The sequence below is a fragment of the Tenebrio molitor genome, chromosome 3 (assembly GCF_963966145.1).
Source record: "Tenebrio molitor chromosome 3, icTenMoli1.1, whole genome shotgun sequence".
In the NCBI taxonomy this organism is placed as follows: Eukaryota; Metazoa; Arthropoda; class Insecta; order Coleoptera; family Tenebrionidae; genus Tenebrio; species Tenebrio molitor.
This window is the reverse complement of record NC_091048.1, coordinates 6,073,422-6,096,522: the sequence shown is the minus strand read 5'-3', so window position 1 is coordinate 6,096,522 and position 23,101 is coordinate 6,073,422. Positions and strand designations below refer to the sequence as shown.

The window sequence follows — 23,101 nt, the reverse complement described above, 5'->3', positions numbered from 1 at the left end:
ACATTCAACAAATATAGGGGTTCCTTTGCGACACCGTTATTGTCGTGCCCATGTGCAGAGCAGACATAACGTGATGTTACTAGAAGACTAGTAGTATCGTCCCTGTTCCGGTAACAAAATTATCAAGAAACGGGATGTTATTTACAAGTATGGGAATAGTTTTCAATCCCATTGTGTTCTATTGAATTGCATGGATCAGATAGGCTGCTTTTTCGACCCTCACACCCACCATCGAATCGTTACAAGATTAAATCGTGGCATCCAGCGTATTGTAAGAAGGTGGAAAGATGCTCCCAGGAGAGTTCTCTTCAACGCACACACGTATTTCTCAAGCACCTTCGACAGACATAGGTGAGATTTGTGGCCCTTCTTATAAACAACGTTAAATAAATAGTGCAAGCGAACGAGTTTGGTTTCAATTGAAAGTTTGACTGGTTTCAAACTACATAATTTGATTTATTTTTTTGAGACAAATAAGTAAAATATAATTTTTGGGGTACCTATTACAAATCGACATTTGATATAATTTTTCACCGCCAATATTAACAGTTGCCGCACCAATAAAATTCGTTGCGGTTTATGTGTGCGCGATGATGGTCTCTATTGAGGTGTATTTTCGGAAAATTAGCGGAACTATGTAAATAGTGGCAAGCGTATCAGTTCCATTGGTGCTTTCAGCTGCATTGGTAAATTCATGCATGTATAAATCGTGCATTAGTAAATATTTAAGTACAAACCATGAAAGCAGAGCAGAAATTGCAGTCCGTTTCTGTTGGTACAACTGATGACATCTAGGTATTTATTTCCACTCTACCACTTCAGTCACTGTTGTTAAATTGCCAAAAAAATGGGCATTTTGTATTATTACATAAGTTTTAAAACACAAGAATGGAGAGGAAATTTAGAATATCCAAGAACATTCCAATATTTATTTTGAACAACATGGAATAATGAGAAATAATGAACGACAATTAAATTGGGATAAGAATTATTTTTATTCTAAAAATTATTGTATTTTGACGGAATCTGTTTGATCACTGCAGAAATTATAAATAACATTCCAAAAATAAAAAAATAAAAGTGCCTTTTATCCTAACTGTTTTGAACGAAAAAGATGGGCTTTTTGGCCTTGCTACACAAATAATACTATTTACATCTCTATTGAGAATCCACAATGAGTATCAAATTTCTTAATTCGATCTTAAGTGGTGCGTCTTTTCAAATTTGATTATGAGTACTGGGTTTAACTTGGAAGTATAAAGGTCGTATAATATTGGTCCTAAACGTGATCTTTGGGGTACTGGTGCTGATGATTTGCTATTTATGACACCTCACTCTTTTTTGTTCTTTAAATATGTAATTAGTTAGTAGTAGCTGGGCCGTTTTGACACTAACCAATAAAATGAAAGATCACTGTTAAAATATGGTGATCTATTGTGCCAGAAGCTTTACTATATTCTAGGAATACAAGAGCAGTAAACTGAGATGGTGTCAATTATTATTCACTGAACTTGTCTGCTGCTAGAGGTCAACAGACCAATAAAGGGATTACATCCCCACTCTCTCACCCTAGGAATTAGTTTAGTTTTAAGCAAGTTCTGAAATCAGTCCCGAGAGGAACATGTTTCTATAACCACCTCTGGCTGTTAATTCGAACAAAGAACTCTTATCATCGAGGTACTCAAGCACCTGTCTTATAGTTACGTGGAGACCTGAAGATATATTGCATCGCCGGTAAAATAGATACCTGCTATTAAATTTATGAGGTGTACGTCAACAATCTTTTCAAAAAGTCTGGTTAAGGTCCGAAGGCTTCTTTAACCAAAGCATTTCACTTTGCAAACACATGAAGTGACGACAGGTATTTTTTATAAATGGATTAATATGTGGACAATATTGTTTTATTAAACATTTCGAAACCATTATAACTCAGAGCTTCCAGTGATCCCGACGGAATTGAAAATGCAACTCACAATACATTTCCAAAGAAAAGCTAGTATTGAAATTAAAAATCCAGCTTCTCTTTGGAAATGTATTGTGGGTTGCATTTTCAGTTCCATCGGGCTGGTTATCACTCATGAAATACCCTGTATAAGGAAACGACTACATCCTAGAAAAAAATTCTAATTATTTTTCTTTGGGTCACGAAAATTTGTCACAAATGCTACAGCAGCTGGTTGCAAAAATAAATGTAGCAGGGAAATAATTTAGACTTATTATGTAAGTTTTAAAATGATTCGGACAGTTTTGTTTGGAATATAATTCAGGAAAAATGTTGTCTATTTACTTTTGCATCAGACTTTAAATGAGACTTTTTTTTATTGAAAACTAGATAGTAAATATATTAAAACTGAAATATTCTTCGGGTACTTTTAAAATAAAAGAATATCTTTTAAAAAGTTTTCAACATCACGGAAGCAATGCTGAAAGCTTTTTACGCCAAAGTCCATTCGAAGAACAAAGTCAAAGCTGCACTTTAATTTTCATCAGAGTAGCTGCACAGTCTTAAGCCTCATTAATTCAAAAAATCGTATTTGTATCACGACGGTTTATTTCTTGTTGAGATGTACACATTCAAACGACTTGTGCATAATATCCTGTGATTTCTCGGAGTACCTACTTTATCCTAGAAATAGAAGAAAAATCCAATTGGTTTACGATGGTGGATAAACAACATTAGGAGAGGAGGAAACCTCATTTTCCGATTTATGCAGCCGCACAAATAATATGAAGAGGAAGATGCAAGTTGCATAAAAATAAAAATGGAGTTTGACGAGCGCCTCCCTGTCGTCGACAAGTCGTTATTATCAAACTTGAAAATGATTGTTGAAGAGTGGAACTGTGGTATTTGTGCGAGAATATACTCGTAGACGGTCGTAAATTTCCAACGTCGAATTTATATTCTGATTGCTCCCGCTTGCTTCTATTAAAAGTTTAGTAGAGTCGAAATAAATTTGCGCCAAGACGACTCATGGAGGATGTGCTTTTTGCATTATTTAATTTCCCACACCGGCGACCTCCATGTCATTGTTTATTTCCACGACAGGCGGACATCGTCGACAATTTACTTGATAATTTTATCCGGCCATTTGGTTGAAAGTGGTAGAATAAAAAACAAGAACTGGGACCGGCTCGAAATATACATTCGGTTAGTTCCTTGCTTAAAATTTAGGAGGCCAGGAGGAAATCCCGCGAGATTGACTTGTAACAGAACATTAGAAAAAAAGGAAAATAGAGGAAAATATTCGCAATCTTCTAGTGCGTAGGATTGGATGGGACTATCGATTTATGCTTGTTTCCTCTGTTCGAGCTTTTAAGCTAAGCTGATGACATCGTCTGTCACTTAACAGCGAAGTAAAATAGAAAAATGTCAATTTACCGTAAAAGAATAAATTTTGCAGTGTTGGCAGCGTTCAGCGTTTATTAAAACGTTCTCCCTTTAGTATTTTGTAAGGCAAGAGTTCGGTCTAAGAAGTTTTCACCAATCAACAAATCAAAGTGTAATTTTCAATTTAAAATATTCAGAACAAATTCAAAAACTTAATCAACTGTAAACGTAAAACAGTACATGGAACTTGGATTGAAAAATACTAATAATAATACATAATAATATTTACTAATAGTACTCGCAATTGCAAGCCTCGGCTATCGCCTCGGCTCGCAAACCTTACTCGCACTCGCAAAAGTGCCGTTTCCGGCCTAGTTATATTGCGCGTTCAAATGAAATTCTGGGCGTTGGAAAGCGTCAATTGTGGTTTTAAAGCGTAGATTAATTGGAGCATGTTGACAGCCAACCTAAAATTTAAAGCCAATAAAATCTTTCGTTTTTTCTTTCTTTGCAATGTTTTATATTAAAAATAGAATAACTTAACGATTGCTATTCTCGAAGCAAATATCTAAGGGCAACCTTTGCTGAAAACAATTATGTCCCGATTAAACATAAACAAATGTCATTCTTGTCAAACGGCGGGAAATTCAAACTTTACACTGTTCTAAACGCTTTAATTTTTCCAACGGCTACTCAGCCTAGGATTTCATTTGAACGCCCGATACTAATAACTATTACAGCCTTCTTAATTAATAATAATAATTCTTTGGATTGATTTTGTTCTGAATGAGAGAGGTGTTAGAGGATGAACGGCGTCCTTGTAAATTCAATAATCTCGTTTCTAGGACGTCTCCAAATCGGCAATATTAAACACCTAACATCGATTAAGCAGACAACAAAATTAGGATGTGGAACGTACCTTGCAGGTGTTGCAGCTTTGTTAAAGAGCAGTGAGTACCTCGATAATGGTTGGTTGAACAAACTGTTTCATTTGTACTCACTTACCGGAACATTATCGCTCATTGAAATTTATTTGTCGAAAAGGAAGTCAAACAGAGGTGCAAATAAATTAAAAGTACGTGAAGCTGCAAAGTTCCCAAACAGTTATAAGGAAACTTATATTAAATGAACTTCCTGAGGAGAAAACCGGAGCACTTCGCTGAAAGTGAAGTCAGTCTTCATTAAGATTTCACCAATTATGGGTGTAACCGGGAGGAAGAGATTTGACACGTTCGAGCTTTTTGTAATGGTGCTTATTTCAACGTAGCCAAGAGTGTGATTTAGGAGATTTTAAAAATTACGTTAAATCTGAGATAAATTTTAAAAGGGGCTAGTTTCTTTTACCGTGCGCTTTCAGTGAGGGTATATATTTACTTTGCTAAAGATATCAACTCTTGGTAAAACTATTGTCATGTAAATGATTACGTTGGAACACTTTCAGAGATTTCAGGAAACTTTCAGTATTTTAGTACTTTTGAGGATACTAAAAGTGCACCATGTATGAAGATAAAATATTCTGTTTTCTTTACAATCGGAAATAGTGTCACACGAAAGTGGTTTCTTTACATAAGTTTTGCAAGTTACGTAAGAAGGATTTCCTGAAAAAGAAATCTTCAAATAAAATACTACTACTTCTTTGTTGTGCAAATACTTGGTATAATAAATCATTTAGGTATCACAGAGAACAATAAAAAAAATTAAGAAATCTTTGCAATTAAAAAAACTTTATTGACAAGCGCTCGAAAATCGCGCCTTTGTGTACCTATCTCCATAGAAACAGTTAAAGTGGCATTTTTTATGAGCGGAGTAGAAATACTCCAAGTCTTAGGAGTAGAAGTGTCCAGAGGCGACTCGATCGAGTCAAATGTAAGGTCATTTGAAGGATTTCTCGTGATTTATTTATCAATAATTACACGAAATATTTAATAATAATAATTAAATTATCCCTATTAAAAAAAGGCATCTAAAAAAGCGAAATAACGAAAAAAATATTATTACCCAACCGGTTCTACTGTGGTGTAAAACGAGTCGCCCGTCGTGGGCGTGTCCATGGCATGGATGTCGATGTCAGATGTCAAAATCAAAAATAGCCCAAGATGGCCATTCAGTGTTAAAAAGTAAATAGTTTTAAGTTGTAATCGTTTGCGATTCACGTTTTGAAAATTTTTGTTCTACTTAGCGATGCCATTGAAAACGAAATGCATTGCACGCTTCCACGTAATAATTAACACTGTAATTATCATCATATATTATAATATACTATCCCTCCGCCACCCGGCGGGACGGCAATTTTGCCGGAGTACATACACTATTACGGATATTACTATCAAGTAATAGTGCAGTGCTTATCAACATAATTACCGGCGTCTTGCCTCCGCATTTTGACTTTGTTGTGTATTATGTTCTGTGTCAATGTTAAGGAATTTCCTCACGATATGACTGAGTACAATAATATACCTTTTTGAATTTTAACTACCAATGTGTTATTATTTTTATCTTTATGTTTCACAATATCGTACATTAAAATAATTGTTTCTAGAACTTCTGATGTATAAAAAATGTAAAATGCTGAAACTATACTAGTACGATACTATAGTTGGTTCTCTTAGTCCTCATGTTATACAATTATTACTTCTCTTGTGAGTGCTTCCATTTGTTGCCGGAAGGTAAAGTTAATAGGCAATCACTGATGACTATAAAAACTTCTGATAATGCATTTTATTCGAGTAAATGATTCGAAAGAAAAGAATTGCCGATTACATCTCCGGATATTACACCACCGCCTTTCTTGAGGCTGAATGTATAAAAAAAGTTTAAGACTTTTCGCAGATCTGTAGAAATAGCTCAACTTCGGAAATTTCCAAACATATTTAATTGTTATTTATGTTATTCTAATATAACATAACATAATTCTTTTTAATTTATTAGTTATTGTAATAAACCATTCAAATGCACAATTGCTTCATTCTAATATTTTTATTGCCAAATAAATTACAAAACGAAAGAAAATACAAATTGTAGTAGAACATTTGCAAAAAAATGATATACTCGTATTTGCTAATTTCTGCATTAACATTTTGCCTTCTTCATATAATAGTTATTAGTGTATCAAGGCCAAAAAGTGCATCTTTTTCGTCCGAGTCTGGGTTTTCTAGCCGAGACGCAGCCGAGACTTGAAAACAGGCGAGGACAAAAGGCACTTTTTGACCGAAGTGTACATTAAATTTTTTAGGCGACTGCATGAACTACAAAGCAAAAGACATTGGAAAAATTACAAATTTATGTCGTATCTACTTTTTTCAAATAGCTACATTTATTAATACATCCATATTAACAATTTTTTATCAGCTTGCCAACAAAACGAGAAATTTACTATTTTGCAATACAATTACTTATTTACATAATTAATAGTGACAGGACAATAATTATTGCGATTATCATCTGCGATGTCCGGCGGCGTATTAGACATTAGACACCACTTTGGCTGTTGTATTAGACATTTCTTCATCACGCTATTGCTATCGATTGTATGAACGTTCATTTTCTTAATATGCACCAAATAAGCACCAGAAATAAACGGTACAACACTTTTTTGGTGAAATTTAACTGTCAAATATTCATTTGTTTACCCGGTTTTTTCGGTTTCGTCTTTTAACTTACTAAACTGACCAACAGATGGCGCCATTTTCCATGGTTAGAAAAGTGCGTCCGAAAAAGAGTTACTTCTCGTTGTCATGGGAGTACGTAAAATTACCTTTTTCATTAAGGGTGCCTAAAAAAGTCATTTCTGTCATTCGTGTGTCATTCGTCGAATTACACGCATTTGTAAGATATTTCAGTATTTTTAAAATAATTCATCATGAAAATTTATTTCACTAGGTATTATCTAATTTGTGCGAAACTTGACGAAGGGTAATGAGATTTTTGTTGCATAATATATCCTAATTGACTTACTAAACGATTGTGGGCGAGTGGAAATGCTATTTTAAGGTAATTCGCAAAGTCATTTGAATAATTAAATAATTTTTGGAAACGATCCCGTCCGTTCATTACGAAAAATGTAAATTAAACGTAAGACGACTTGTTATTCTTTTTGCGTCTAGAACGGACCGTTTAATTTTAAATTTAAACTACAGAAATCAGTTTGTTTCTGCATAATTATTTAAATTCATGTCGGATCAGCCTGTTGTTCGTTAATTATTGCCTTTCATTTATATTTAAATTGTACGAGTGGTTAGAGCTTTAAAGCTCCGATCACGCTCACTAATGCGGCTGTGAAGAATGGAAATTGACAAAAGCGCAGAACTAGGCGAAAGAAGTTTGCAATTAGCGGAGTAAAAGAAGAGAAAAGCGACTTACCTGAAGCCATTTTTTACATCGATTTATGCGCCACCGCAAGGTAACTCAGCTTCAGGATTCATCAATCATTTTCGTTCTTAAAACGATAAGGGCAGATTACGTCAGCGATGCGGGCTTTCGTTGAAATTCAGCTGAAACAATACGTTTTGTGATTACACTTTGTTAGAGTTATTTTTGTCCAAATAAAAACCGAACAATGTGAAAACCCAATTAAATATAAATTTCTAACCTGTTTGCCAAATTTGTTTGTTGTTCGAAATAAACGTAATTTAAACACATTTTTCTCGGAGTAAATTCATTAAAATTACAAGGATTGGAAGAAAGGAAAAAACGGGTTCTCTTGCGCGATTGTTATGCATAAAGTCGAGATGAATGCTTCAACTGTGAATTATTTGAGAGCGGAAAAGGGTCGATTTGATCTATAATGCCTCTGAGGTCGGAATAATTCAGTGTCGCTTAAAACTCCTTTGAGCAAGGACTCTCCTAATAACGGAATCGTTGCGGTATGCACGATACAACGATTCGTCGATTTTAGACAGATTCATTTTTAATATGCTCGCATCATATCCCAACGACAAAAATTATTTCCAGAAGCAAAATTAATTTACATAGTCTGCACCATCAACTGCGACATACTCGTAAATGCGGCTTAGAAGGAATTTACAAACAATTTGAGGAATGATCTGACATCAATTTCACGTCAACAGATATTCTAAGTAAAACAAATGAAAACTTTCTTCAAAACAAACGAAATTTTAGCGAGAGTAGGAATCGCTAGTTATTGTATTTTTAATGTAAAACATTGCAAAGAAAGAAAAAAAAAACAGAAACATCTTTGAAGTGAAAACTTCTTTAGGCACACCACATACATTTTATTCCCGGGCAGTGAATTAGTTTCATGCGACACGCTAAAATCGTTCGCAACACGCTAAAATATCGGGAGTGTAGAGTTTAGCGGAGCGAGCAAGAAACCATAGGTGAAAGAGAATAAAACGAGAAACAGTCAGTTGTCACTTTCAGATTTTCATTGTTCGGTGTGTTTTCATTGTGTTCTTCTACAATTCATCTATTGGAAAAAATTGTGTAGCAAAATGTGAAGTGGGAAATGGACAAATTATCATAATACAGAATATTGCTATGAAAACTTGTGTTGTATTCAATATCATCGTCAAGAAAATAAAACTTAAACATCCAAACCTAACCTCACAAATTTTGCCAGAGTGTACCTCTAAAAGCAGACGTATTTGCAGTATTTCTTGAAAAATACAGATTTTTGGTGTTTATTTAAAAACAGCATTGGATTGAAATAATACAGGGTCATTATACGATATTGTACCATCGTAGTTGGCGTTGAAAACCCACACAAATTTTGGATGCGCCAGCCTCGCAACGTTAGACAAACTAGTAGACAGATTTCCACTACTGCCAGGAGCGCCACCTATTGGCGATACTAGTCTCACTCATGTTATGAAGTTTGCGGCACATTCAACTAAGCCACAAACGCCTAATACGATGGTACAATATTTTATAATGACCCTGTGCTATCATCCATAATAATTAATTAAAATCAATAACGGACGCCATAGAAGTTTTCACTTCTGTGGTCCGGTCTTAAACCCACTCTTTTTTTTTGTTTATAAATTTTAGGTTAGTTGTCAACATGCTCTAGTTACAACTGTCAATTTAGGTACTCAATTTACGCTTCCCAGCACAGGATTTCATTTGAACGCCCGATATTAGGAAGAAAAACGTTTAAATGATTACTCACTGGGAATATTTACAGATAACAGAAATAAAAGAACAAAGAAAGTGATGAAAGTACTCTGTTTTTTCAAACAAAGACAGAATCAGAATTCTTCCGATTTCGATGTCATTTTACGTTTGTGACATTTGATATTTTGACGTATTTGTCCCCAAAAAACAATTTACACCACTCAATTTTCAATTTACACTAGGGAGTTAATGGACAGTAATGACGCCGAGCATACGGCTACTTTTTCTTGGAAGTGGGAAGTTGATACGCATGAGCGCAGCGATGGTAATCCCACGCGTAAAAAAGTGTGTTGATACACAAGTTGCATACATATTTTTTTGCAGCGTTAATGCTTCTGCAAAATACAATTACGAAAAATCTAATTTATAAAACTTCAAAATATGAATTAGATAACATTAATATTTTCTACAGGTAAGAGTCAAAAGCTATCGCAATGACGAAATGTGCACCTATTAAGTTTATTTACAATTGTTTCCGTAAAATGAGTGAATACGGTAGTGAAAGTGAAAATGAAACACTTCCAAGAATTTTGGGCAAGTGTAAATCATTTTTTGGCTGAAGCTCAGAATAAAATAAATCATCTCAATTACATTCTGTTGACACGACAAAAAGAATTTGGTAGATTTAGACTCTAGGGAGAGTATTTCGCCTGATGTGATTAATGTAAAGGGATGACGATACAAATCAACGTGGAATTAGGTTTAGTGCCAATTTTCTTAAAAGAAAATCTAAAATTCTACATATCAATCATCTTTGGCCACTTTTATGTTACAGTTACTGTACAATTTCTTAAAAGTCATCATTTTATTTGCTGTCTTATAAATTTACTAATTATCACAATTATCTTCCTTTATATTTTCAGATTACAAATCAAGTTCTCTGTTCGTATGATTTAGCTTTTCATTGTGTAATTACATAAAAAATAAAAGCATAGTCATATTGGTATCTATTTAGTGTATGAGTTGATAATAAATAATTAGTATATTATGCAACAAGGTTTATAAACGTCGTGAGTTTTATTAGGCCATAAACACGTGACAAAAAAGTTTATAAACGAGTTGCATATGGAAATCATTGTATGATAAAACATGTTATACTCGTATATCTAGGGAGAGAAATGCATACTTATTTGAGGTTTAATTTGAAGCCCGAGGGCTACAAAGCATCAAGGGAAATATAGCATTCCTTCCCGAGGTGTATATTTGATTTTTTCACGACCAAATTAAGATTATTTCATTAACGTCATATTATTTTCATTAAAACTTAATTTACAAATTTCAAAATTATTGTTAGTAAAGTTAGTCCATTATAGACCTGATTGATAAATTTATTAGCAACACCAACATCCAAAGTCCTTTACGTCATTTGCTTCTGTTACTTTAAAGATGTGAAATTATATGGACCCTAGAAGGAGAGAATTTGCATTTTGGGAAAGAAAAACTCGGGACAGCCAATTTTTATAACATTTTTCCAATAATTATATCATTAGGACAATCTGAGTTAGAAGCTAATGACGAATTTATTTGATTTTGGATTAACTAAAATTTTTCCCTTTTTGTTTTTTATTTTTGGAGTAATTTGTGTAAATCAGTTGCACATAATCCTCCTTAGCATATTAAATGTAACAACTTTTCCTTCTATGAACAAACAAATTATTATTAATAAACAAATAGATCTTTACAATTTTTTAAAAAAATCGATTTTCATTTGATTCACAATGAAAATTTCTTTTGCAAAAAAATTTTGGATCTTAGAAAGTAACAACTCTTGATCGTGAAATGACAAGTGAAGCTATGAAGTAAATTTAATAAATATAACCTTACATTTTTGTGAAAAATCTCTGTTACCAACCCACGTGAAAATCCCTAGTCTAATATGAAAACTTGAGTTCAGGAATTAGTAAAGCAAAGTAGATAAAATAGTATACTCGTTTAATAAGACGTATTATCACATTCGTTCCATTAAAGCACGACGAGCGTAGCGTCGTAGCGTCTTAATAAGCTCGTATAATAATATACTATTATGCAACGAGTGGATAAAGTAGTACTTTTCTTCACGAAAAGAGAATCTATTTAGATGTGTTCCAAAACTCTACTTGAGGGTTTAACTGCCTTGTCATTCTTCACTTGAATATAAACAAATAATTTACTTTAGTAACAATTTCATAAAATCACTTCAATGTGTCCAACTTCTCAAAAATACAAAAAAGCAACCTAAATATTACTGACAACTATGATATGAATAAATAGAACAAGAATAAGAAAAATTGAACAAACTTTGAAGAGAATCAAAACTTTAATTTTCATTGTTACATTTTTTATGATCTAAAACGTTTCATTAGTCATTATTTAAACCCATCAATTGCAAGAGTGAAACTCATAGAAAACTTGTAAATATTGTTAGGAAAACTATTTATTATTCCAAAATTGTATTCTTTCTTTTAACTTGCTTGTGCTAATTTTATTCTGTTTTCTCAAAAGCAGGAAAAATTAAATTAACTTTTGCGAAGTTGTCCAAGGTTTAATTAACTTTTGGCTACAATTTTCCGTCACAAAATTTACCGGAAGTTTTCTACTTATATTCATCACTGATAACATTTCAAAATTCCTTTGCACGTTGTTTGTGACAACAACATTAATCAAATGTTTAATTTCTTTTAAACAATCTTCATCCACTGAAAAACTAAATGAAGTACTGTCTAAATATTTACGACTTTTATACGATACTTCAACATTGACTTTCCTGAATTATTAGGTTATGCTCATGGTTTTATTATTATCATTACTATTACTACAGCTTGTAATATATTCCACTCTGCATACCACCTGCCTAGTTGCATGACATTATATGCACCAATGAATTACAATGAGGATCCATCACCACGTGATATTCCTTGTTTCCTTTTCTTCACATCTGCATAGTCTGGCCGAACATCTTGCCCTGCTTTAATAACCAAGACTGTAATTGTTGCATTTTTTACAGTCCCTTGCTGGCAGTCCCTCCGTTATTTACCTTTAATTCTGTCGTGCCATTTCATTTGTCGGAGATAAATTAGAAGCTCGGCGGAATTCTTTTGGAAAGATGCCAAATCGAGAATTCCCGGATTGAATTTGAAACGGTCACGAGTGCGACCAGCCAAGTGCGTCAACTTTATCTAATAGAAACTAAACAAAATTCGTCGATTTGTTAGTGAAACGAAATTGTCCAGAAGCATCATCATAAGCCGTAATAAATCGGTCCATAAAGCACCATTCCGGAATGGTCCACCCCGCCGCCATATTTTACGGTTAATGAAGATTTTTGATGTATAATCGGACATTTGCGAGCGAGCGAAAAACTGCCCCAAGAAAACATTACCGTATGAAATATCTGATAGGGGGTAACGAGAAACAGAATTCCTAACGGCAACACAGTCTCACTCTTTTGACAGCGAGATAATAAAATACATATATTTTAGTGAAGACATTCGTTCTTCCACTCTACTTCTATCTGTGCTCGCGGTGTTTTAGTGTAAATAAGGGCAGGCCAGATTTTTTCCACTTCGCCTAAATGGAACGGAACATCTTCGCACCTACAAATCATAACCTGGTGACAAGGGCTGGCGAGGGTAACGTTTCCATAATGGTCCTTGTAAAATTAGGACTCCTCTGTTCGCTTTTTCTTCCCGGAACCATTTATAACGGCAGTGAATTAACGAAAACGACAATTTCAATTATCGCCCCGACCGTTATCACCAAAACGCGTAACAATTCCGGAAATCCGGAAGGAAGACAACTCTTTAAAATGTATTGCAGATTTGAGATTTTCATAAATCTCGGCGCGTTTTTTATCTGGAATTTATGAAATATTCACGTTTTTAAATTGAAGGTGCGTCTCGGACAAATTTAAAGCTCTTGTGTTGAAGCATAATTAACGGGGATTTTTTCGGCGCGATTGAATTTTAAATTGTGAGGAAGTTGCATCCGAGATTGTGTTATTCAATAACGAAGAGCGACGGGAACGACATCCTGCGAAGATGTTCTCCACCGAATTCTATTCGAACTTTAAAGGTTCGTAAAAAGTGGAAGGTAGCTGCTACATAAAATTCTTATAAAACTGAAAAAATATAATCCGCACTTTTTCTTACGAACGGGCTACGTTTATGACTTCATATCAAGAATGATGCCCAGCAAATTTACCATTCTTAATAACTTATTAAATTTTCAACGAATCGTGAAACGTGAATGAATTTCAGATTCATCTTTTGGAGGAAATATGGAATTTGCAACTCGAATGTAATGTTGTAGGATTGAGACGACAGTTGCGTCAATTCTGCAGAGACTAAAAATAAAAATCCAACAACAGAACATCAAGAATTTAAATGTAATTTTTGTTGTAAAAACAAATTAGAAACAAATCTGTTGTTCACAATTCAGAAACTACTCTAGATGTAATAAACAAGTATTGTAGCATAAATCACGGATGTAGTACCAAAGCGCCCCGTACTAACCCTTTCGAAGCGCTACCGTCGCCAGCGAGAATCTAATCGCGGGCCCCTACCATCATCATCAGCTGCGCGCCGTCGGAGCGTGCCGCACCATCCCCAGCCAGGCTATAAAAGGGATGCACGCATGGACAAATCAATCATTATTCATATGATCATTCGAACTCCCTCAAGAGTCTCACAACAAACCTTTATTAACTTTGATTACCTTTATGTAAATAAACAATTTACACCACAAATAATGTTAAAAGTGGCTCCACAACATGGGGCATTCTGTTAAAGTATGTATATACAAACGTGCACACATTATACAGCATGAATCAGTCGTATAAAACAGAAACTAAAAAATAATTTTAAAACATTTTGTGGTAAATCTAATGTGTGGTGTCCTCTCATTTTATACACGTTTTTTCAGGATTCTGTCATAAACCTGTTAGGAGGTATTAATTAAAACAAGACGACAAAAAAAAATTTTTGTACAAATTTGTACCTTTTTATATTCACTTGAAGGTTTTTTTTTAAATGTTAGTACATACATTTGTTTTGTTGAAAATTAAACGGATTTGCTCAAAACAATCCCTTATTCTCAAGAATTATTCTAGCAATGTTATCGTTTTTATTCAAAACAGAGTAAAGTAGTGATCCTGTTGTCTTTTGTTTTGAATAAATGAGCAACATTGCTGAAATAATTCTTGAGAATTAGGGATTGTTTTGAGCAAATCTGTTTAATTTTCACCAAAAGAAATGCAAATAGCAAGAAAGATTTATTTACTTATGTAATTACTGTTGACAATAATTATTAAGGATTTTAGGATATTTTTTGGTGTGCGGTCAGTGAAAATATTGGACGAATAAAAAATATTCAGCAGAAAATTCCAGCGGTCATGAAAACTAAGCAAAATTGATAAAACATTAATTGAAATAAAGCTGATATTACATATTTGAAAACAAAACAGTAAAATATAGCCAAAATGTTTGTATATTTTTTTTTAATTAACGGAAGGCTGAATTATTGGGACTCCAAAAGCTAAAACATACATAACGATGTAAAATGATGGTTGCTAGTTCTAGCAAAATTCAATTCCAACACTGAAAGCGGCAGAATAAAAATGCCCAAATTCAACTCGTAAAATAGTCAAAGCAAAAAATTTTCGTGAAATTGAAAAATTTATCCGATAAAAAATTCAGGTCTTGTTATTTTACCTTCGATGAATATATCGTAATTAACAATAATTGTTCAGGGGCAGTAAAATCGTGATTCTACATGCAAGTTATTTAATGTTCATAATATAATTAAACAAATAATCACCGCTGTAGGCGATACTATAAAAAAATATCCAGATTCACGATAATTCACTTAGACTCGAAAGTAAGTTGACTTAGATCATCCTTGTTTGAAGGATTATAGACAGAAAGACTTTTAAATACTCAAAATGCCCCGTTAACAATAAACGATATAAATGTATCACTGAAATACAAAGTAACAAAAGAAGTAATAGTAAAAACATAATAACATAAGCAAAATTTAAAAAAATGAAAATAAGAATTTAGAAATTACGTACATGCCAAATTCATCAAAGAAAATTAATAACAGGGGACGCAATAGTACTATCGGATATGACTGAAGAAAAACTTTCCTGAATCAAATAAGCATTATGCTAAAGTAGGGGTAAGAAAAAGTGATAAGAAACAGGCGTAGACAGACAAATATACGCATTCTTGATGGACTTTATTGCAGTATTTTATAGCCTGCGTAGGGATTGTTTGAGGAAATAAATCAGTTGCAAAACTTAGAGTGAGAGTAAAAGAAGCTAAAAGGGTGTTAAACTACCTCATTTGAATGTTTCAATCAAGTATAACGCACATTAATGACTTGCAAGGTACAGATCTGGAATGGTATTATTGAACAGAACAAAGTGTCATTTAGGTCTTAGATTTGGAAACTGCAGTAAAACAGAAGATGAAATTAGTAAACTTCAGAAATCTTAAAAAAATAATGAAATAGTGTAATTGTAATAATATAACGTATAATAGTTATTTATGCAACGAGGTTCTGTGTAAATTGGGCTTTTCTAATTGCCCGAGAGGCCAGATTGAAATACGAGCGTAGCGAGGAGAAAAGCCCAATTTGCACAGAAACGAGTTGCATACAGAATTTTATTGTTTGAAACGACGTCCCTAAAGCTTCAAAATTTTTTAAAAATGATTTCGCATTTGCTTTTGACAGTTTTGACAAATTTTTCAAGAAATGTCACTTTGAATGTGTTGTCTAGGGCAACGGTTGGTTATCTGCTATTTTTTGCTTTAGAGCAGTTAGGAGGCAGTTTACATAGGAGAAAAATGAGAATTTATGACAGTTGAAAACAATAAAATATATAAACAACGGATAAAAGAAAGATAAGAAAGATAGAAACATGGTGGACGAAAGAATACAAATTTGGTAATTTGGAAGAAGGTGTCATGGCGTGTCATTATTTCACTCTGGCGTTATGCAAATTCATGTACCGAAATAGCCGAATCAGAAAAGACTCGTGGCATTGTTAGGCGTCCCATTCGTGAAAAAAGAACTACTTAATTTAATAAGGAACAAATAAAGCAAAATTTTAAATTAAACGAAACAGCAGACCTTTGATAATGTTCGGTGTGAAGAGAAAGGTGAGTGTGAAGACCACTCCCAACTTGAACTTTTACCTGAAAGGGGTAAATTTATGAATGCAGAAATTATCTCGCGTAAAACTGGCAAACAAGTACGATTCGGTGGTCTAATTAACTAGGTGAAATACTAATTAGCTAATTAACACTGTACGCGGTTGAAACCTGTGGTCTTGCAAAAAGGGGATTGGCGATGTCGCAGTCTCGGAATTGAGATGACAGCTCCGACTGGTGTAAAGAATTATATGAAATAAATAAATTTGGTTTCAAATGAAACAAGAGCTTTCACGGTATGGTAGTAAAAGTTACTTGAACAAAGATTGCAAAGGGAAATATGTAAACCACGAGAGGTTACACAAACACGTACCAATATTTTTTCTTATTAACTGGAGTGGTAATTTGCAACTTAATTCGAAGGGATTTGAGAAGGTTAAGAGAAACGTTGTATGTGTAAAGTATTGTCGAATATTACGTTGTAAACTGATGAGTAAGTAAATTAAGAGTATCGAGTTAAGCACAACCGACTTATCAAATTTCAGTAAGTAGCGGTAAGTAATATGGAATAACTTTCCGCCGTGAATGGGATCTATAGTCGGTTTCTTACCGAATTATTCACTAATTGGTGTATGCACAATAGCCCAAGGCATTTCCCTATAATTTGCTCTACATTGATGTTTGCTGCGTACCTAATTAAATCTGAAACCACAAAACTCAGTTGGGATTCAGGCAGCGATAAGTGTCAATTTCAAATGCTGAAATCGTAAGGCATTTCCTCTTCCAGCACGACGATCGCCTCTGAAATTTACTCTGCCTACGTCACTGATTTACGACCACCTTATTGACCTCCGGTTAATTTAACGTGTAGAACCGGAGTCGACTACATAAAATGTTTTAATGGACATTCCTCTATATGTATTCGCAAGCGTCAGGCGCTGCACACTCACAATGAAATTCCTTCAGTTATTGTTCAAGAGAATACACAAGAATTCTTATAAATTGTTCAATTTACGTTAACGTTTCTTAAACACTTGTATTAATTTTAAGATCAATTCGTCCGATATCAAAACATTTTTAACAACAGCACAGTTGCTTTAAAATTGACGTTTCTTTGACATTACAGTCCTTTCGAAATTTTGAAAACGGAGAATGGAATTATCGTGTAAAACCTTGCTTATAAGGAATTAGAGGACGCTTCCATCCTGCAATATGCGTTTACGAAGCACTTGCTCGCAGTGCAGTCCTATTTAAGGAAATTGCCAGCAATTCGTAGCATATTTAGGTGCATATTACAAACTACGTCTTGTGAATTTTGACATTTTAAAAATTTAAAATTGTATTGTAAAGTGACGTCACATATTGTCTATTTAGGTATATTTCTAGTTATTTACTAAATGAGTGCGAGAAGACATTTTTCGCGCATGAGCGCTTTATTTGAGGCACGAGCGACGAAAGAGCGAGTGCTTCATTTGCGCGAGTGTGCATTAAATGTGATTTGTCGTATACCCTTTGTGAATAGGATGGCGCTTGTCAAAGTGTCAATCGAATTAATAGCGATTTATTTTCACTCTTTCAAAATTTTCATCATCATCAAAAAGGCGAATGCTTCAAAATAGCCTGCGAAATGTCATTTTTAAGGTAATGAGTTTAAAAATTATCTTCAATTGAAGAGTTTTTTAAAAACGCTTTTGGTTTGATAATTTCTTTTAAGAATCTTGGGGTGAATAAATTATTTCATCTTCCCCCGGCTAGATAAATTATCCAGACACTTTCGTCGAGTTGTTGCACCGCAGTGCTGTTCGATTGCGCTGCAAATATCGAAATAAATGTAAACAGGCGGGAAATAATTGGCGGAAAGAAGAGAAAGTTGGATCTCGGATGAGAAGAAGTAAATTAGATTTCGAATTTACTTACGATCAAAAAATGCCAATGTAATTCAACCAGTCTCGAGACGTGCCGAATTTAGCAAATATAACGTAAACAGGAAAATACGTGTGACAGACAAGCGGACTACAATTTCACCAGGAAATTCTCCCCCGGAAGATAAAATTGAATTAGTTCATTCTTTTCGGCTTTCAGGTAGGGAGGTAAATAATTTATTTTCCTTAGTCCGCGAAATTCCGCTTCGTAGGTAATTACAAAATTATTTTGTAATTTATTAAACAGAATGTAAAGTTTGCAAGTACAAATGCTGCACTGTTGATTTTCACATGGAACAAAGTTTAGCGTTATCGCATTGGAACAGATTCCCGGTTGACGCGTGGAATGGTCGTTTTCTTTTAATTTACGTGGACTTTTTTAATTAAACCTGCATCAACCTTGCTCACCGATTCGATAAAAGTTGCAAGTCTCGACCAATAAAACACCAATTATTATTAAAATGACCAAACATTTAAACTTGGAAAATAGATTCTTATTCACAAACTCACAAAAATTGCGTCTAATGAAATAATTTATAAAATTTTGGTCCGTCAAGATTCTGTCTTAGGTCCATTCTTATTCCACATGTATAAATACCAGCCGCATCAGCGAACCAAGTAGTAGGTGTTGTGGCTAGGAGCGGAGCGCATTCAGCTTGCACTCAAGAGATGCGAGGTTCGAATCCCAGAGGCGCCATGAATGGCTTTTTTTCGGGAGCTTTTCCCCACGTTATGCCTAAATGGGCATAAATAGTATCACTATGCCTCAGTACCTTCATCCCACAATTCCTTACAGAACCAAACCCTACTCATCCTAGATCTTTTCCGTTCTGGGTCAAAAAGCGTTGGAAACCCTACCTCCTCGGAGACAATAAAAAAAGTAGTTCTTTATCCTTTTTAAACCCATATAGGTGTCCTTCTCAATAAAAGAGAATATATAAAATTAGTTACATTAAAAAATCTTTTTCACAAAAAGTATTGAAATATGTAATAATATTTATTATTATTATTCCTGGTATTTCTTCGTGTGAATTGAGGTAAATCGCATAAACTGAATGTGCATATTGTTGAAAAAATCAGTGGTCAGCTGGGGTTAATAAATTTAATTAAGAGGAAGGGTTTCGAAGTTTCAACATGAAAACTTGCCCCAAGATTCGAGAGATAGACGAGGGGCGTGGGCCCGTCGACTTTATTACGAAAAAAAGAGGGAAAGAGAGGGAGAGCCGCCTGGATGAGTACGGCGTTCTGTTATTTCCGGCTTATTGTTGTTTTATAATTTAATATGGGAACAAAGTTGTGACCCTCGCAAATTCATCTTTTATTGTACGTCGTAACGTCTTCATAATGTATGAAGATTATTGTATGTGAGTTGTGTCGAGAAGGCGTTACACACTCTGTTCAAATACGATTTCGCATTGTACAAGAGACTGCTGCATCATCTCTCATGAATATCGCCCCCTCTTAACTTAATAATGCAATAAGTTGACATACAGCCAAAAGTCACCGAATATGGGACAACGTGCCAGAGCTGGATATAATGTAGTCATGAATAAAACGAAACTGCTGCCTCTTCTTAAATCTTAAATACATAAAAAAAAAATTGTGTAACAGTTCGGGCTTCTGTTGAATTTTGAGCTAACGCTGACGGTGAAGTAGCAAATATTTACTCCCCTGTCAAAGCGTAAGATGTTACAACTATTGCCCAGAATGCGTCTCTGACATTGATTTTGATCGTCGCGATAAAAAAATATTCTTTAGATTAATAATAAACCTTCTTCGGGGATTTTGCTTAATTATACATTCCACTAGTCCTCGATTAAATAATTTAAAAAGTTCTCTGCTCTGAAAAAAAAACGTAGTTTATACTAACCAGTTTCAGCGAAATTCTCAGTTAGCTAAACTGAATCGAACTGAAAATTCAACTAAAATAAGAACAGGCAGGCAAGAAATAATCTATAAAGTTTCCGCTTATTATACGCTTATTTCCTGATTTAAATTAATACTGCGAAACTACTGGGAGTTGCAACGTGGAAATTACTCAGTAACTGTTGGTACTACTACTTACTAGAAATGCATCTCACGATTATTATACGTATAACTAGACTAGAACAACAATCTAGTTAACGTTATAGAGGAAGTTGTGAATGTTCCAGATGTGTTAAGTAAAATAAAAATTTTTTCATGTGCTCCTAATAAAAGTTATCTTATTATCAGCAAAGGCTAAAACTTCAAAAGCTGTAAAAAAATACGTTATTTTCGTTTTCCTGTGTAATAATTCGCTATTATTTATTAGAAAAACAGCAAAATACAACGTGGTCGGTTACAAATTTCGATAAAATAAATTAAAAATGTGTACATATTTCTAGGATAGTATTTGAATGTTTTAATGAATCTGACTCGTGTGACAGTACTTGAAAAAGACAGTTTTATTTACAAATTACATCAAAGAAGTGGATCCAAGCTTTATTACGAGCTTTAAAATAAAAAATACTTCATTAAACATTCGATTTACCATTTTTGCAAAAAGCCAGTTTTTTTATTAAGAGTATGTTAAAAGATATGGCAAATCTCCTTTTTCTTCATTTTGAAGTGTCCATTTTATACTCCAAATGGTTCACAAAGCGTTACGTGTCCAAGCAACTGAACATTTAAATCGTCGTCATTCACGTTAAATTCAGCTTTATTTCCCATCGTTATTATTTTTGTATTATTTAGATCGGATATTCGTCGATTTCCTCTTAAACTCCGGTAGATTTGACAGTTCCAGGGTAATAAGCTAAAATTGTCAAACGGGAGAAATACATTTTAACAGGATTTGGTGTTGGCAAGGAATTATTAATACTTTCGTATACAGCACTCCTGTTAGGTATATTGATACAAATTATCGACATACAATAAATAAATAAATAATATGAGATAAACAGTTTCCTATTCTGGTAACTGGGCATTCTTATGTCGATATCGTTATAAGGAAGGCTGTTAAATTATTTTTTCCATGATCATTGAATTTCAGTGGTCTTTGCTCACTGAAAATAGTGAGCAAAGATGGCAATTGAATCACTAGTGAGGAAAAAATATTTTCTCACTAGTGAGCAAAGTGTAATGTTTTGCGAGTTTGTCGACAGAGGGCGCCAAATATGTTGTAGTGAGAGTTTTTAAAATACTTTCTGAATATTAATAACTAAAGCTTGTCTTATTTTTGACTTATTTAAATTTTTAACCTGTTATTTAGATTAAAATTGACGAAAAAACGTGAAATTGCTTTGGGTAAACTTCTGGAAAAGTTCATGCTAAATGCATCATGTGTTGGTATCTCTGATTAAACTAAAATCAGTACACCAATCACAAACACGCAACGCCTAACAACATAACCACTTTTGTTTGCAATTTTGTTGATCCACGTTGTGTTGTGGAAAACTGTTTACTGCAATTAAAAGTGACAAAAAAATGTCGCCCAGTTGCGACCTCGACTTCGTCTCGGTCTTCATTCTCTGAGCTCAGCACAAAAAGACTAACTTCTACTCTTAACGATATAATCTACTATTGTATAGTTTGACTATTTTTTTTATCGCACCATACGTACCTATAGCAGATCTAATAGAGAGTATAATACCTACTTAATACGTATTTGCAAACATGGGAAAAGATATGCAGATGATAAAATTGCTTAGAGTTCAGTGAAGTGTATTCTCTAGTCTTCCTGTATCCTATTGCAATAATAATTCGTAAGGCTTTGCTCTGAAGGTTAAATAATCTCTCTAAGGAATAAGGATGCTTTTAGACTAGGATGAGAATCTAAACTGCGGGTATATTAACGCGAAATATGCTTTTAATACAAGTATCATCAGCACAAAACATGATAGATACATCGTTAAGGAAATAAAGAAAGGATAAGTTTGAAAATTACATTTTCTAGGTAATATTATTACATATAAACTGTGCAAGGTAAAAGTATTGTCAGTATGCTTTGAAATAGGTTTGTTGAATGTCTGGCAAGGAAAATTCTTCAGAGAGGTAGTGTGAGATGCTCAACATGGACAAGAGATGTTCTCTTTAAATCTCAAATTAATTAAACATTTTAAATTTGTTTAAATATCCCCTTCTGCTACTGACATAATATATAGCATATTTTTTATTATCTGAAATTAAATTACCTGTTGTCCCAAAGCATAATCTAATATTTTTGAAATACTGAATGTTTTACGGTGAGTCTCGCATTATCGATTAATATATTATGGTGAAATAAATTTGATTCGGTGGATTAAAAGAGAGCCGTCCAATATTTAGGCGGCAGTGTTGTCGCAAAACGCAAAACAATTTTTAAACATCACTAAAAGCTGTGCGCTGTGTACATTTGAAGTTTTGAAAATGTAAATATGAGCTTGAAATTGGAATGCTTTCATAATGAGTTTTCAACTCGGCTTTCACCACCGGACTAATGGGACTTAACGTGACATTAAGTTGGTGTATATCAAAAATAAACCGTTAGAAATTTAATTAAGTATAGCAATGCTTGATCACAGTTGGTCACACAAATTGTGAGAACCGCAATTAATTTAAATTTTAATTAAACGTGTGAAGGACCTATC

General features: G+C 33.8%; 1 protein-coding gene across 1 annotated transcript in view; it reads right to left on the bottom strand.

The window, feature by feature from the left end:
* LOC138127230 (uncharacterized) overlaps nt 1–23,101 on the bottom strand; it is a 254,067-nt gene that overhangs the window by 205,192 nt on the left and 25,774 nt on the right. Inside the window, exon 2 of the mRNA XM_069043142.1 lies at nt 7,688–7,818. The gene's annotated coding sequence lies outside the window, so the exon portion shown is untranslated. The remainder of the gene's footprint in view (nt 1–7,687; nt 7,819–23,101) is intronic.